At 38.9% G+C, this 15,006-nt stretch overlaps 1 protein-coding gene across 3 annotated transcripts in view; it reads right to left on the minus strand.

Annotated features, from left to right (window-relative positions):
* znf536 (zinc finger protein 536) overlaps nt 1-15,006 on the minus strand; it is a 237,311-nt gene that overhangs the window by 198,675 nt on the left and 23,630 nt on the right. For all 3 annotated transcript variants that reach the window (XM_023332538.1, XM_023332539.1, XM_014470109.2), the window contains one exon: nt 10,670-10,748. The gene's annotated coding sequence lies outside the window, so the exon portion shown is untranslated. The remainder of the gene's footprint in view (nt 1-10,669; nt 10,749-15,006) is intronic.

Here is a 15,006-nt window from a genome sequence, read left to right on the forward strand (position 1 = left end):
CAACAATGGCATGAGGGTGCTCTCATAGTTGATGATTGGCTTATAGATCACAGGTGGGACTCAGAGCACTGCGTTCTAACAGGCCAGACTGCCTCTGCCTTACGTGTTCATTTGAGAAGTATCCGGCTGCAGGTGTACTTCTTGGGTCCCAAACACTCTTAATCCTTCAGAAATTCTTTGCTTTATGCCTTAACCTCTACATCTAATCAGACTAACTAAGTTTTAGTTTAGAAATCTGAACTAAAATTCAGGTTTCTAAAACCTCTATACAACGACTTGTACAAGTCGTTGTATAGACCTAACGTCTATACATAAAGAAACAAACAAATGTTACAGATTGTGGTGCAAAGTCTTAGTGTGGTGTTAAATGTCTGCAACTATATATTACTTCTTCATTCCCATCCTCATCTGTTGTGATGTTGGCGCATCTCGATTATCTTATTTGATGGCCATTTTCCACTGGCACCTACCGGCGCCTGGACCTGGTTTCACTATGCAGAGTTTGGGTAGTTTTCCATCACAACTGAGTAACAGCGTTAGTGAGTGGTCACCATATAGTTGGGTGGTCCCATTTTCCAAAAACTAGTACAATCTGACTATGGAGGCAATGGAAGCTGTGCTGAAACCTCTGTTCAGTTTGTGGCTTTTACTCACTGTTGTTAGTTTTTACAAATGGGGGATCAGATTATTAGATTGATTATCAATTATCAATTCAATATTCCTCTACTATATAAAAAAACAGTTTCACAATTTCTGTTTCCATTAAGTCTGTTCACGTGATAAGTCATTAAGCAACATGCTGCTCCAAAATCATCCAACTACTTTCTGTCGTCGTCTTCTTTGTGGTTGCGTCAATGGCAGCATCCAGTCGATGTGACTTGTGTGATGCAAAAAAAAGTTGATAAATTTGTTTTTAAAATGTCAAATTGTGCAATTATGCGGTCCAGGAAACACAAATGCCAGGCAGTCGCATTTGTGACGCAACCAGTGACTCCACCGTCTAGCCAATACTGAGACACATTAACAAAGAAAATATATAAAATTTTATCCAAATATAAAGATGTTTGTCTGCTTCAATGAGCTTGGATGAATCAAACATTCTAAAAACTTTATAGAACAACAACCATAAAAAGTCAACATTAATGTACATTACTTGTTTTAGGCTGATAAGTAAAAGGATCTTATGCTCAAAGTTTCTCATAAAGCAGGTGAACAGTGTGTTTTTATACTGCACTGTTTGATATTACGTTGTTGTAATCTTTTAAAGCATCTTTGAGTAGTTAAGAAAGCACTAAAAATAATTTTTATTTTTATTATAGTTATTAGAAACTAGATTTACTGGAAAAACAAAAAAAGAACCCATACAGATCACTGAACCAAGAGAGCCTTCCAGGATAATTATGTTGGGTAAAAACCAGAAAAAAAGATTACATCACCTGTGGCCCGAAAGAGCTAAGGCAGATCTTAAAACTCATAATTATATAAAAAAAATTATAATCCTAAAACGAAAGGCAGTTTAATATGGGGTTTTGTGACCAGAATCATTACTAACAATAGCTGATCTCTAAAAATTGTAAAAATATTTCCTACTTTAGAATTTTGAATCCTGACTTTAGAACTTTTGAATCCTGAACATTCAGCTTGTAACAGCTAGGCTTGTAGATGAAACAGTTGAGAAGGGCCTCGCTACAGTAGAGCCGGATCTCTGTACAACTGTTAGATTTCCACTGCTAGTGTGATGTCCTAAATCCCTCACCCCCGAGAGGTTTTAATTGCAGGGTCCAGATTGCCAGGGCTGGTCAGGGCCTAGCGACCCCCATGAGAAGTCACAGTCTCCATTTAGCTTCCAGATCCTGTGCAAACCAACACAGGGCCCCCGTGTTATCGTGCGAGCACTGGCTGGCAAAAATTCAATTTTCATCCCCCTTTTGTATGCAAGCCTGCTGTCTTGCCCTAACGATGTTCTGCCGTCAGAATCCCCCCCCCCACACACACCCCCAAAGCACACATACACATATACGCACCCACACACATCCACACTCATCCACCCGTTCTCTTGCCTTCTCCCTTCAACAACAGAACACAGTGGAGTCGTTAGGACCCTCTCTTCATTACTTCAAAAAACCAATCATTAGACACCAGAGTATATACGTAATTAGAAAATCACTTCCTTTGCAATCCCGGCTAAGTAGTTTACATACTGTAATTACAGGGACAAAATCAATTTTTAATCATTTCACTGATTGGGCTCATCAGCTCAGTAGGAACATTGTATCCTGCTTGTTGTGCGAAACAACATCTGGGCTAAAACAATTACCCTTTTGTGTTCTAGAGCGTTTCTGAAAATGCCTTGCTGCCTCTTCCCCCCACACCGCGGACTCCCTATTCTAACTCTATTCATTTTAGAACATATTTTCCCTTTTGTCTTTGTCTTCCAATCCCTTCTTCCCCTGCTTGGCTTCACCCCCCACCCTCTTCCTTACCTCGTCTCAGTCTGTCTCTTGCACTCCCTGCCCTTGACTTGGACATGGAGGATCACATTTAAAGCTTTATAAATCAATACGCTATAATAAGCTGCTCTTGACAGAGCAAGCAAGAAAGGAGGGGTAAAAAAAAACACAGCAAAAAAAAAACATATTGCTTTTTTAACGCCTCTTGTGTTTTTGATTGTCATGGCCTTGCTGTTCTCATTGACATTTTCTTCACAGTGTTGTCTTCAGCATAAGTTGAGCAGAAATATTGGTGTGTTATGCTATATGTAAACTGATTGTGTGGTTTGGGGCCGGTTCTAGCGCAAATGTGAAAAAGGGCTAACTGTCTTCATTTTTTATAAATAAAGCGGTCCAAGTTGAAAGTATTTCTTTTGTGCTAACATGTTTCACCCTCCAATGGTTTCTAAAATGCTTTACATTCTTGTCTGAGAGCGGGGCCCAATCGATCCACATTAGTCTGAACTCCCTCTCTCTCACTTTGAAAACTCCGGAAATCAGATTTCTGATGGAGTGTGTGTGTGTATGTGTGTATGTGTGTGGGGTGGGGGTGGGGGGTGGAATCGGTTAATGCATTGATCACTATATGCAAATCACATTTGCTTTTATTTTTTTGCTAATCAATAGTATTAATTAACGGCTTCGTTTTAACAGCATCCCGCAATTCCTTTGGACGCCGCTGTCGACTTCAGAAATCACCTTTACCCCAACAACCCCTTCCCCACCCCCACACCCCCTGTATCCCACTCCATCCCCCCATAAGTCCCTCAGTAGCCATGGAAATGAACGGTACATGGCAAGGGCCATAAATCAGGAAATTCAATTTGACCATGAGCTCCAGTAGTAACAGTAAAATATGAGTGCTAACACAGCACACAAGTAGATCATTCCTTACTGGTCATTAAATTGCTTATTTTACGACAAAAAAAAAAGTTTCACAACTTAATTTATGGAACATGTCATGAGGCGTAATATTCAGCTGGCAAAAACGTTCAGATTTCTTCTTTTGCCCAAGTGAAGCCTGTCAAAGATAAAAATTAGTAACTGAAAACTCTGCAATAAAAATAAACAATTTACCTGAGAGTTGACATGTTAGAACTGCAACCCTCACCTTTTGTTTCTTTTTTTTTTTACAAGATCAAACTCAGATCAGACTAAAAATCTGTTGAATCTTTTCACAGATTTTTTGTTGGATTGAGGTGTGGGATTTGATTGGGCCATTCTAACACACGGGGATACATTGCCTTAAAATGTTCCATTGTTGCTCCGTCTATACATTTAGGATCAATGTTCTGCTGGAAGACAAATCTTTTGGAGGATTACTTTCAGCTTTAACTATCTTTCTATCAGTCAGGGACTACAAGTGAAAACTAGTACTTAGGACTACAATGCATCTCTCCTCTTGTGGTAATGTTTAATGTGCATTATCCCTGTTATGCATTTAAAAAATTGTAAACGAAAAAAACTTTGATAAGGTTTGCTGTCCTCACTAGGCCTGTCACAATAAAATTTTTGCCTAATGATTATTGTCATTTTGAGACCATTAACGACATATTAATGCAATTACATCCCCTCAAAGATAAAAAAAAAAAAAAACTCATTTCAAAAGAACATTTAAGACAGGAACTGGAAATATTTTAAATATCCAAAGTCAATAAACAAAACAACTTAGATAACAATTTTTAAAATGGATTATGAAGTCTCTTGTAACTACAATTACATTTCAAGAAATATTAATCATTTAGCATAGACAGGATAAACAGGCAAAAGTGCCATTTAGGACTTTTGTGAAAGAAAGTGTCATTTTTCCTTTCAGTTTACATTTATGCACTGATTCTTGCGGGTTCATCACATAAAATCCTAATAGCATACATAAACAGTTTGCGGCTGCAAAATGAGAAATTGCAAAAAAAGTTCAATAGAAAACAATAAATGCAACAATACATTTGAAAAGAGTTGAATCCTTCTGGAAACTCACTTCGGTGAATATGATAACTTTCATTATTTTTGAACAATCCTTGAACTTTAAAGTTGTGTAACAGTTATCCTTACATTTATTTTTCTTTTAAAGTTGAATATTTTTGGTGGATGACATTTTTTAAGAGAAAGGAATGTGTTAATGTATAAACATAGGCATCAGACACCTGACTGCCCTGTGTGTTTATGTTTGTGCACACATGAGAGCGCTGGTGGGGTGGAGAGTGTGGGGGTTGTTAACCAGCCTGGCCTAGCTGCTCCTGCCAGGATGCTGGTGTGTGGGATTAATAATAAACGCTTTTTGAAATTAATTATTATGCCTAAAATGCTCTTTTGTGATTTGCTTTGAAGAGCATGTGTGTGCGGATGTATGTGTGTGTAAAAAGGGGCTGACGAGGGGGTGGGGCGGTCGAGGGGTGGCTCGCTTGCTCATTTGGAGAGCTTTTCCAATTATACAATTAGTCTGGAATGTAGGCCAGCAGTTCCTTGTGGTCCCCGACCCCGCATCATAAGTGCCCTCGCTTAACTTCTTTTTTTATCCACTTGTTTGCCTGCAGAAAACGTGTTAACGGTGTTTTGAAAAGTAAAAGTTTTTGGAGGCGAAGAACGTTCCGCATGCGGGGAGAGGAGACGGCGATGGCTGATGGTGAGTGCGTCATGGTAGACGCTGCCAAGCGACGGCCTCAGCCGTGAATGGGGTTACGTGTGAAAACCGATGGCCATACACTGATACAGTACACAAAGCCATCGGGTTGGGGGCCTCTCTGGTCAAATACTGTTTGTTGTGTTGTTTCGCCCAGCAAATCCAAAGACTTCTCCGGACCACCACCACTTTGTGAAGATGGCCGTGTTAGCTGGTCTGGAAGCGAACACAAACACAGCACAATGCTAACTACTGTTGCCTCCCTTTCATTTCCTCTACAATGAAGTGATATGATAAATGGATTTATGATGAAGAACAAATTGTTTTATAATTTGGCCCCTTTGTGAATGTCCCCTCGCTCTTGCCTGCCTGCTACCAAGTGTGCTGTACTGGGTTTAATATGAAGCAACAACAACAGCCAAGTGCCATCTGTTGGCATGCGGATTTTCTGTAATCTCTCTTTACTGATTACAACAATGAATACACAAACCTCTTAAATAATTATCCCGCAATGTAACAAAAAAAAAAGGCTAAATAATTATAATCATTAACTCCCACCAAGTCTGCCACTCCTCCAGCAAATGAAGGCTGTCAGAGAGGGAGGAAGAGATAAAAAGAGAAACTGAGCGAGAACGGGAGGGTTTTCTTATGCCAAACATGTCTTAATATACCGACGGCTTAAAGAGAACACAGAAGTGACAAAATAAACCAAAAAAACTAATTAAAACCGACCTACAGTATCTCCATCATAATAACCATACATTTAGTTTTACTTTGTAATTTAGTTTATACAGAAATTTGAAATAGCAATAATTTGATTCAGTTTATTTTCAGTTTTAACTCTTGACTGATGCTATTTTCATTTGATTTCAAAGTACGTTCAAAGTTGGTCAATTCAAAGCTGGATATTTATAGAATTTGTTTTGTTTCTTTTAAAAAACATTTTCCTAACGTGAGAAGATTTATATACACAAACATATTGTTTTAAATGGATTGATCTTTCCAACTTTTGTAAGAGAAATATAAATATCAATTCCTATCAAATAAGACTACAGATATTGTAGTACAGGAATAAACAGATCATGTTTTAGGTCACTTAAGATTCCCAAAATATTTCTATTTGCTAAATTCTAAAATAGAGAAAAAAAATTGTCTGAAAGATGCAGATTTTAGAAATAAACCAAGATTAATAGTCTTTTAAAAATTTCAAGAAAGTCCAGATGATGTTGTCATGCATTTTGGAATCTTCTGGTGTTGATCTTGATCTAACTGGTGTAGTCTAGGACAACACCTCACACACACCGCTTCCTTGTGTGACACCATGGAAAAATCAAGGAGCTCAAACAATGAGGTAAGATATTTTGAAGAGAATTGTAGACCTCAACAAGTCCAGCTCATCATTGAGTGAAGCTTCTGGAAATGTCCAGGTATCAAATTGTTCAGGAAGGAGACGGGTTCTGTGTCCAATAGATGAATGTCTGTACCACTTAACCATGAAGGGGCGGGTCATTGGGTGAGAGGTCGCTGGTCCCAGGAAGAAACCATTTATCCAAATTAATAGAAAAAAAAGTCAGATTGCAAGTTCATCATTCTTGGTAAAATGGCTCTTTGTCTATAAGGACTATTAGCATTATACAAAAAAGGGGAAAAGTTTGCAAGCCTGAGATCATAATCCCAATGTAAGTATAGAAAAGAAAGAACCATGTTGCACTTCACAGAACTGATGCACTTCACAAAGTAGGTGGCAGCATAAGGAGACATTATGTGAAATTATTGAAGCAACATTTAAGACATCAGCCAGGAAGAACCATGGGGTCTTCCAATGACCAAATGTAGACCACAGAATAACCCAAAAGATGGCTTAGAGAACAATTACAATGTTTTGGAATAGTCATTACAGTCCATTGAGAATTGGTGGGCAGAGCCAAAAAGGTGTGTGTTAAAGTAGCCTATAAACCAGTAGGAGGACCTGGATCAAAATTCCAGCCAACTGTCCAACTCATACAATTTCAACAACAATTTCAACAACATAAGGGAATGTATGTTAACTTACAAAAATTATTGCTAATTATTCTTAACATTTAGTGAAGATAAATTATTTTAGTAATTATAACTGACTGGAACTACAAAAGTCAAAGTCAAATCCATTGTTACATATGCGGAGAAATTGGTTCTGTGTGTACATATGGAGCATATGTAAATATCTGGTTTGAAGTGTAGCCCAACTTTTTTTAGTCAAAGACACCTGAGACCACTTCTGATCTGGGCAACAAACCCGTAACTGACAGAATCTGGATGAGGGAGCATTACCAAATGGAAAAACTGAAAACTGTCCTGTGGCTAATTTGAATGTTTCACATTTTAATGTAGAGTAAAAGAATAATAAGATCAGAAAAAAATTCTCAAAATATCTCATTTATTTGAAAATGCAGTAACTATATTAAGGATGCAGAAAAAAAAGTATTTTTTAAAAAGGCAGCCCGTCTTTTAATGAGTCTTCAAGGACTGGAGTGCCTGTTTACGCACCTCCCTCTATATAAGTCCTCCAAGAGTGTGAGCGCCTGCAAGTTTGTGTGTCAGTGCTTTGTGTGAGAAATGGTGTGAGAATACGTCAAGGGTAGCATGTGTTAGCTCTGCTTCCAATATGAGATAAATCTGTGGCACATACCTCCAATATGACACAAGCCAAAACGCCATGACTCACCCATGCTATATTTGATTAATAAAACTACAGCAGGCAGAACTAACTCCTATGCAACCAACAAGTGCCAAGGCACACTTTAGATAGAGACATGTAGTAATATTTCTGCATATTTTAATCTTTAATGAGTGAATAAGAAAATGAATTTCAGATATCTGTGTGGGACAGGAGTTTTTCACCTTAGTAACGCATCTGTGATGCAAACTTAATGTCATAATGGCTGTTATAGAGGTCATTCAAAATTTATAAAATAACATAAATTACATTTTACAGAAAAAAATAAACAAGTCTTTTGAAAAGAACAGTTAGTTTTATCAGATGTGAAAGCCAGCCTAACACCTAGCTCCATTCCCTCAGACACCTAAACTCTATTTACAGAGATTCATTTAAAAGCTAAAAAAAAAAAAAAACACCAAAGTGAGAAGATGAGTGATTAATAACATAATTGGAGAGAGGAAGAAAGGATATCAAAAATGCAAACAAGAATAAAGTCCTAAAGAGTGTAAGAAAAGAAAGTGAGTGCAATTTCTATGGTGTATGAATGACAGCAATGAAGAGGATGAGGATGATGATGATGATTACAAACAACCAGGTTGGATGAAGCTATTTAACTTCACAAAGCGGAGACGTCCCCTGACTTGTCATCCAACCTGCCATCACGGACACACACATGCGGATCTGGAAGTATCCATCACGGTGAGGGATGGGGTGGACGCGCTCCTCCACCTCCACCAATAATGCTTTGCACCTGTTTGCCGTGTCACCTCTGCACGCTAATTGTCTCATGGAGGCACAACGCGTGGGAATGACAGAGATGTGGCTTTCTGACAGATCATGTGGGCGCATGTGGTTTTAGCGTGTGCTAAGGGGGAGCGGTGCCTCACGTGTTATCGGTTGTGCAGACGTCCTATGTGTTAATGTGTGTATTCCAACATTGTGGGGATGAGGAGGCTTATGTTGGTGTTCATTAATCTGATCTGTGAATGATGTCACACCAACTTAACCACATTCCACACAAAATTTGGAAAACCAGTTGAATTCACTTGCTGTTGTGTTCAGTGACCTGCGACTATTCCAAATTAGCCTAGGCCGCTTAATGGAAGACCTGCTTGAAAAAGGAATTTAATTTATATCTCAAGAACTAAAGACTTCTCCAGAGAATACACCAGAGGTCTAAAAATCAGAATTCATGTTACTGAGTGAGAGTAAATTAATATGGCATGCATCAGAGCATGAAAAAAACCCAGTAACATTTCTGCCTAAATGCACTTTGTGATGTGAATGTCCCTTTGAAAGCCTGTAGTTACAATCCAAAACACCTACCAATCCACAGGTAGTCAGTACAAGATCAGAATATTTCACCAAAATGTATCAATAAATGTGAAGAATAGAAGTTTCAGAGAGGGATTAGTCAACAAAAGCCCAGACAAACTTTCAGTCCGAGCTATTTTGGCACAATTTGAATTTTCAAACAAGTTTGTTTTTTGTTTTTTTTTTGGGGGGGGGGTTGCGTTATCGTTTTATCCTACCATACAAAATCATTCTATCTAGTAACAATTTGTTTTTGAAATAAAATGCAAAAACAAAAAGTTCCCAAGAGACAAAATACTGCAAAGTAAAAATACACCTGGGTGCATTCAGGGCGATGGATGTTGACATCTTTCAGGAGCCCATTGGCTAATTTGGCTGACATGTCTATCAAAGCATCAGAGTCAATAGAATCCAGGGGTGTTAGCAAAAATCACATAGCTAGCATTTTTTTCACCAAACATATTGAAATGCACTTGCTGTAAAATGAGGGAATGTAGTGTTGCTGGTTTCTATGCAGTTTGTGTGATACGGCCATGTTTGTGTCTTTAGGCTTGATTGTGTTTCTCTTCATTTAGCTGTTTAGTGTTGGAATTGGATCTTGTTGTGGTAGAGAATGGTATTTGTCATTTAGGTTAACCTTTACCCACTATATGAATATGCAGAAAGCATATAATACATGCACACTGCATAGCCACATGTAAATATTGCATGTAGATTGAATATCCACTATATTAAAAGCATATAATTGGTTGATTTAATTGGTGGATGTGTTACTGGGTACAGGTTAATTTATTTCTATGCATTAATTAATTGTTACAAAGTACTATGCATGCTTTATTGGCATTCCAATCAATAAAGGTAAAAATAAAAAAATAAATTCTGCTGCTCTTATATGAGGCAGTCATTTTGGATTTTGAAGTAAGGGTTAGTAAAAAAAAATAAATAAATAATAATTTAAGAAAAACATATTATGTTACTATTTGGAATCCTGATCGCTAAAAAAGTTTAATTTGTTTCATTTCAAACTGCTACTTAGAAATGTTGGCTTCAGAACATAAAACAAGTTATGAATCAGTTTTAACTCAGTTTACGTAAAGTTCCCAAGAGAAATCATAATCACTTGGAATATTGAACCAGACTTTGGCGCTGTAGGGCTATTTCTGATCACACTGGGAAAAAGATCACATTTACATTCACAGTTTTATTTGAGAATAAATGCTTAGACAAACACCAAACACAAATTAGCTTCTATTTTGCTTCCACAAAAGTTGACACATCAAAATATTACTCTGGTAGTGAAAGTTTAGGTGGAGTGTGTGTAACTTTTACACACTCCAAAGTGAGCCACTGACAGGCCAACACAGTGATAGGAAACTCCAGGAATTTATAATTACTAGTGTAAGTGAGAAGTATGGCATTGGTTATGAAGCCCATAGTTAATTTTCCCAGATAAAGTTTGGAATAAAAAACATAAGTGCACGGGTCTGTGAGTGTGACAGACACCTTTAATATCCTCCCGTTCCCCTTGATCAATGGGTGTGATCGTACCTGCACGGCTGCCTCTCCAGCGGATGCCGGATGTCAGGAAGAACGCAGACAGTTTCACAGAAGGTGGGACGACAAGAGCCTGTAAACAAAGCACACATACCAGGAAATTCAGCGTCACCTGCATTTGAAGCTTGACAAGTTTGCAACAGTGACGACAGAAGAAAAATACCCATTAAAAATTGTATTCCGAGTCCCCTCCCCCTCAAACCCGCCTCGCAGCTCGACTCGTTAGTCAAACTTATTGTGAAATCATTTCAACTTTTACAGTCATTCTGCACATGTATCAAACATAAATGCTTGTGTAAACCAGTGGTGGAGCTTTTTTTCAATAACTTCAAATCTTATGAGCTATAATTTGGCTTTTTTATCTCTGAAAAGGAGAAAAGCGTAATAAATATGTGTAAGGCACGTTTTAGATGTTGGGTGTTTCTAGGAGACCGTCCTTGAGAACTTCTCAAAACCAGCATAAAGGAGCGCTTTCTGGTCTGAAAGTATTTGCTACACCTGGTTCAAGCGCCATGGTGCCAAAAATGAAAACAATGTTTCCTCAGACTGCATTGTGTGTCAGCATGGCAGGTTTCCGAGCACACCCTATAGGCTGAGGAGGAGTACAACGTTTTAGAAGCCTGGAGCTCACATTGTAGGGAAGTGAGTGACAACAAAGTGACAAGGCTTTGTCTGGAAGGCCAGGCCCAGGCAATCAATAACAGCTGCTGGCATGCAGTGCTGGATGCACCACAATGTTCTGGGCAATCTATAGCAGTTTCACTGGGAACTTGTTTTAAAAGTAATGCAGTGTCCATGTAAGGAACAACCCAGAGATTCAGCAAGATGATATGAAAATAGGTGGGAAGGATGACTTTTTAGGTCTTTTTTTTTTTTTTTTTTTGCTACATATGCCCATTGATGAGGGTTAGAAAAGACTGTGGTTATCCATGTAGACAATGGTCCAAACATCAGCTATCAAATTCATTATGTCTATATAAAATGAAATACAAATGTAAGCCATATTAGGGCTGTTGTAAACGAACATTTTAGTAATCAATCGAGTAATCTATTGATTATTCTTACGATGAATCGAGTACCGTAATCGGATTAAAAAAGATACAATGAAACATTGGTAAATCTAACACAACAGTATTACTATCGCATTTCAACATCAGTCCAATTTTTCACATTTGAGCATCCCTAAAAATAACTTTTCTGTAGTTTAGAAAATTAACCTATAACAATAATAGCTCACTTTCTAAGTTAACCTGAAGAAAAGTAATTCAAAAATCTGAAATTATATTCAATTCAATAATAAAGAGGCAGGCTCACAAATACGCTTATGAAAAAATGCCTATAGTCCAGCTTTTCATTTATGAATTCATCTTCAGTCAATTTAATAGATGAACTCTCACCTTGCCCAGACATTTATAGCTTTTATGTTTATGTTAGCGATGGGATTTGACACCTTTGTTCGTCACACACAGAAACTCATCTACCAGCTACATGCCGTCACAATGACCTCCGCCATCCATTTGTTGTGACCGGAATGATATAAAATAAATTTTCTAGTTCGTCCGTAAAGCTACACTTATGTTAATCATCTAATGCACAGCCACTCGCAGTGTTCAGTCTATCCGCTCACCTGTATAAATACACCTGCAGCGCTCTTTCCCTCTGTTCGCTCTGAACCGCCACCATGCAGCAGCTCCGGGAGGAGAAAAGCTGCCGTACTCCAGGCACCGAGCCAGTCATTTTAAAGATGCTTATTGGTACCCCGAAAAATGACAAAGACCCGGACATAATCAACAATCAATAAAATCCTCCCAGGCCGAACTTGAAAACTGGACGTTATCCTGCTAACACTTAGCTTTTGTCAACAAACTCAGGCGGAAGTGAGAGCGCTGTGCAACGCAAGTAATAACCCGGTCGGAACACGGTGCGCTAAATAATAAAATATAACTTAACGAAGCTTCGAGGCAGATAAATTTTCCTCGAGGAATCTTAATAATCGAGGTACTCGACTCACTCGAGGAGTCGTTTCAGCCCTAAGCCATATTTTTCATTTTCTTTGTTGCAAACATTATTGAATCAAATTAAGCACCAGGTATTTTCAATAAATTGTGAAATGACTATTTTCACAATTCTAATTTGGTGTGTTTTTAAGCTTTACTAAGTTGAGAAATCTAAAATAAGGTGCTTTCACTTTGTTCCATTTGTAAGAAGTCAAAATATCAATTTCTTTGCGGCTTACTAAACTGCTCCCTATTTACATTTCATTTTTTTATGACATTTCAGAGGTTTGCTTAAACCTGTTCAAGTTTGCCAAGATGATAATGTGCACAGACTTGGTTCTGCATCATTTTTAGAATGAACTTGTGCTGTTTCTTTCATCAGAAGATCATCTGTCAGTCACACCGTTAGCAAAATTCCCGTCTTTTTTAGGGCCTCTTTTTTTGTTGTATCTCAGTCTCTTTCTGTGATCCATTAATATGGAGATGTTGCTAAATTTGGACCTCCAAAAAGAGGCTCAACCAAATCTCATGGATCTTTGAATGAGAAGAGGCAGCCAGGCATATACAGACTGGCTCAGTCCTACAAGAGCGGGGTGGTGGCGGGGGTGACGGGGTTACGGGGGGCTGGACGGGGTGGGGGGGACACAGATGTGGAGGGTCTGCAGGAGGGCCACCCAGATTTACCCACCACTACTTTTTCAGTGGAGCGTCAAGAGGTAAAACTCACACTCATATGCAGGGAACACACACCCCGCTCACACACAAAGCCGAGATGTTGCCTTAAGTCACAATCTAAATTGGCTCCCAGGGGCATACTGACTACCTTGTTCACCAAAGGCATTGTGTATGTTTTCTGAGTGCTTAGCATATGCTGTTGTAACCTGAGATCCTCTGTCGCACTCTTACTCTCTTATTTCTCTCCGTCTCCTGTTTGCACACACGGAAACACAAGCACACAAACACGCAACGCTGCCAGGAGTTGCTCCCCTTCTCTCCCTTTTATGTTTTTCCCATCAGAAGGTTAATTAAATTCAAAATAGTTTGCATCTACCTATTAAACCATGTTGCACCAACCGCCCACCAGACAATCGACACAGACACAACCACAGGCAGGGTGGCAGGGGTGGGAATGGCTGCGTTGGGGGTCTAATACAAGGAAAGTACAAGAAGAAGAAGGAAATCTGCTCATATCACAGGCAACGAGGAATGTCATGTCTGCCTTTTTTTTCTTCAACAATATTACAATAGCAATGTGAGAAAGGGAACAACATGCTGATGAAATGTCACATACAGTCAAATGGTGCATCTATAAGTGGGTAAAACATTGTGAAAGGACACATATGTTTCCCCCCAAAATCTGCCTCATTGATGTTGTCATGATCAAAAATTCTAAATGCAGTCAAAAGAAGAGCTTGCCAAGCACTTTCCAGAAGCAGATGTGCACTGCTAGATCCGTTATTGTTCTACTGGAGGAGAAAAACGCAGAAAAAGCTCCTAACACTTGATTGAATCTGGTACATCTCTGATCTGATATAAAGCTCACTGCAGAGTAATGAAAATAGCTAACATTTTAAGACAGTCTAACCTTTCCTGTGTTTACCTTATTAAAGAGTGTGTACCTTAACTGGTAGAGCAGTACACACAGGAGGCGAGGGGGTGCGGGGTGGGGGGTAAATGTGTATAAAGCAAGCAGTGTTTAAGCAGGCGAGAGCTAAAGTAATAGGCAAGAGCAGTGAAGTGTTGATTCTACAAAAGATGCGAGGGAAAAATTGCACCTTAGTGCTCACACACACACACACACGCACACACACATTCCTTCCCCCTCCTCAATCTACTCCCACAACACGGCCGGCTGCCTGGCAGCCGAAGTTAACATTTTCAGAGAAAATATTCCTTGCCTCCAATAGTCCGATGTAATTCATTTTCCATCTCTGTTCATTAATCATTGTTAAAATTAGTGATCCATTTCTTCCACTCTGCCATCTGCACTCAGCTTCCTAACAAACATGACACCTCGGTGCATAATAAAAGCTGACAGCTACGAGGAGGCCTTTCCAAATAGCTTTCTGCATATGTGCACCTCCGTGTCTTGATGCCGCTGTCAGACAAAAGTAGGTTGTTTGGACCACCACTTGGTTGGAGACAAAAGCTGACGAGTGCATGAACACGCAGGCACATATTGAGTCTATGGAACCGCATATGTACATTTATAAGCAGTAAAAATATTTGATGTTAAACAAAGCGACATCTCTAAGGCTAACCCTCTAAACATGCCAGCGAACGCGCAAAACTACAGCCGGGTCTATTCAGCACTGAGTCGGTTAATATCTAAAT

Source organism: Xiphophorus maculatus, chromosome 4 (genome assembly GCF_002775205.1).
Source record: "Xiphophorus maculatus strain JP 163 A chromosome 4, X_maculatus-5.0-male, whole genome shotgun sequence".
NCBI classification, from domain to species: Eukaryota; Metazoa; Chordata; class Actinopteri; order Cyprinodontiformes; family Poeciliidae; genus Xiphophorus; species Xiphophorus maculatus.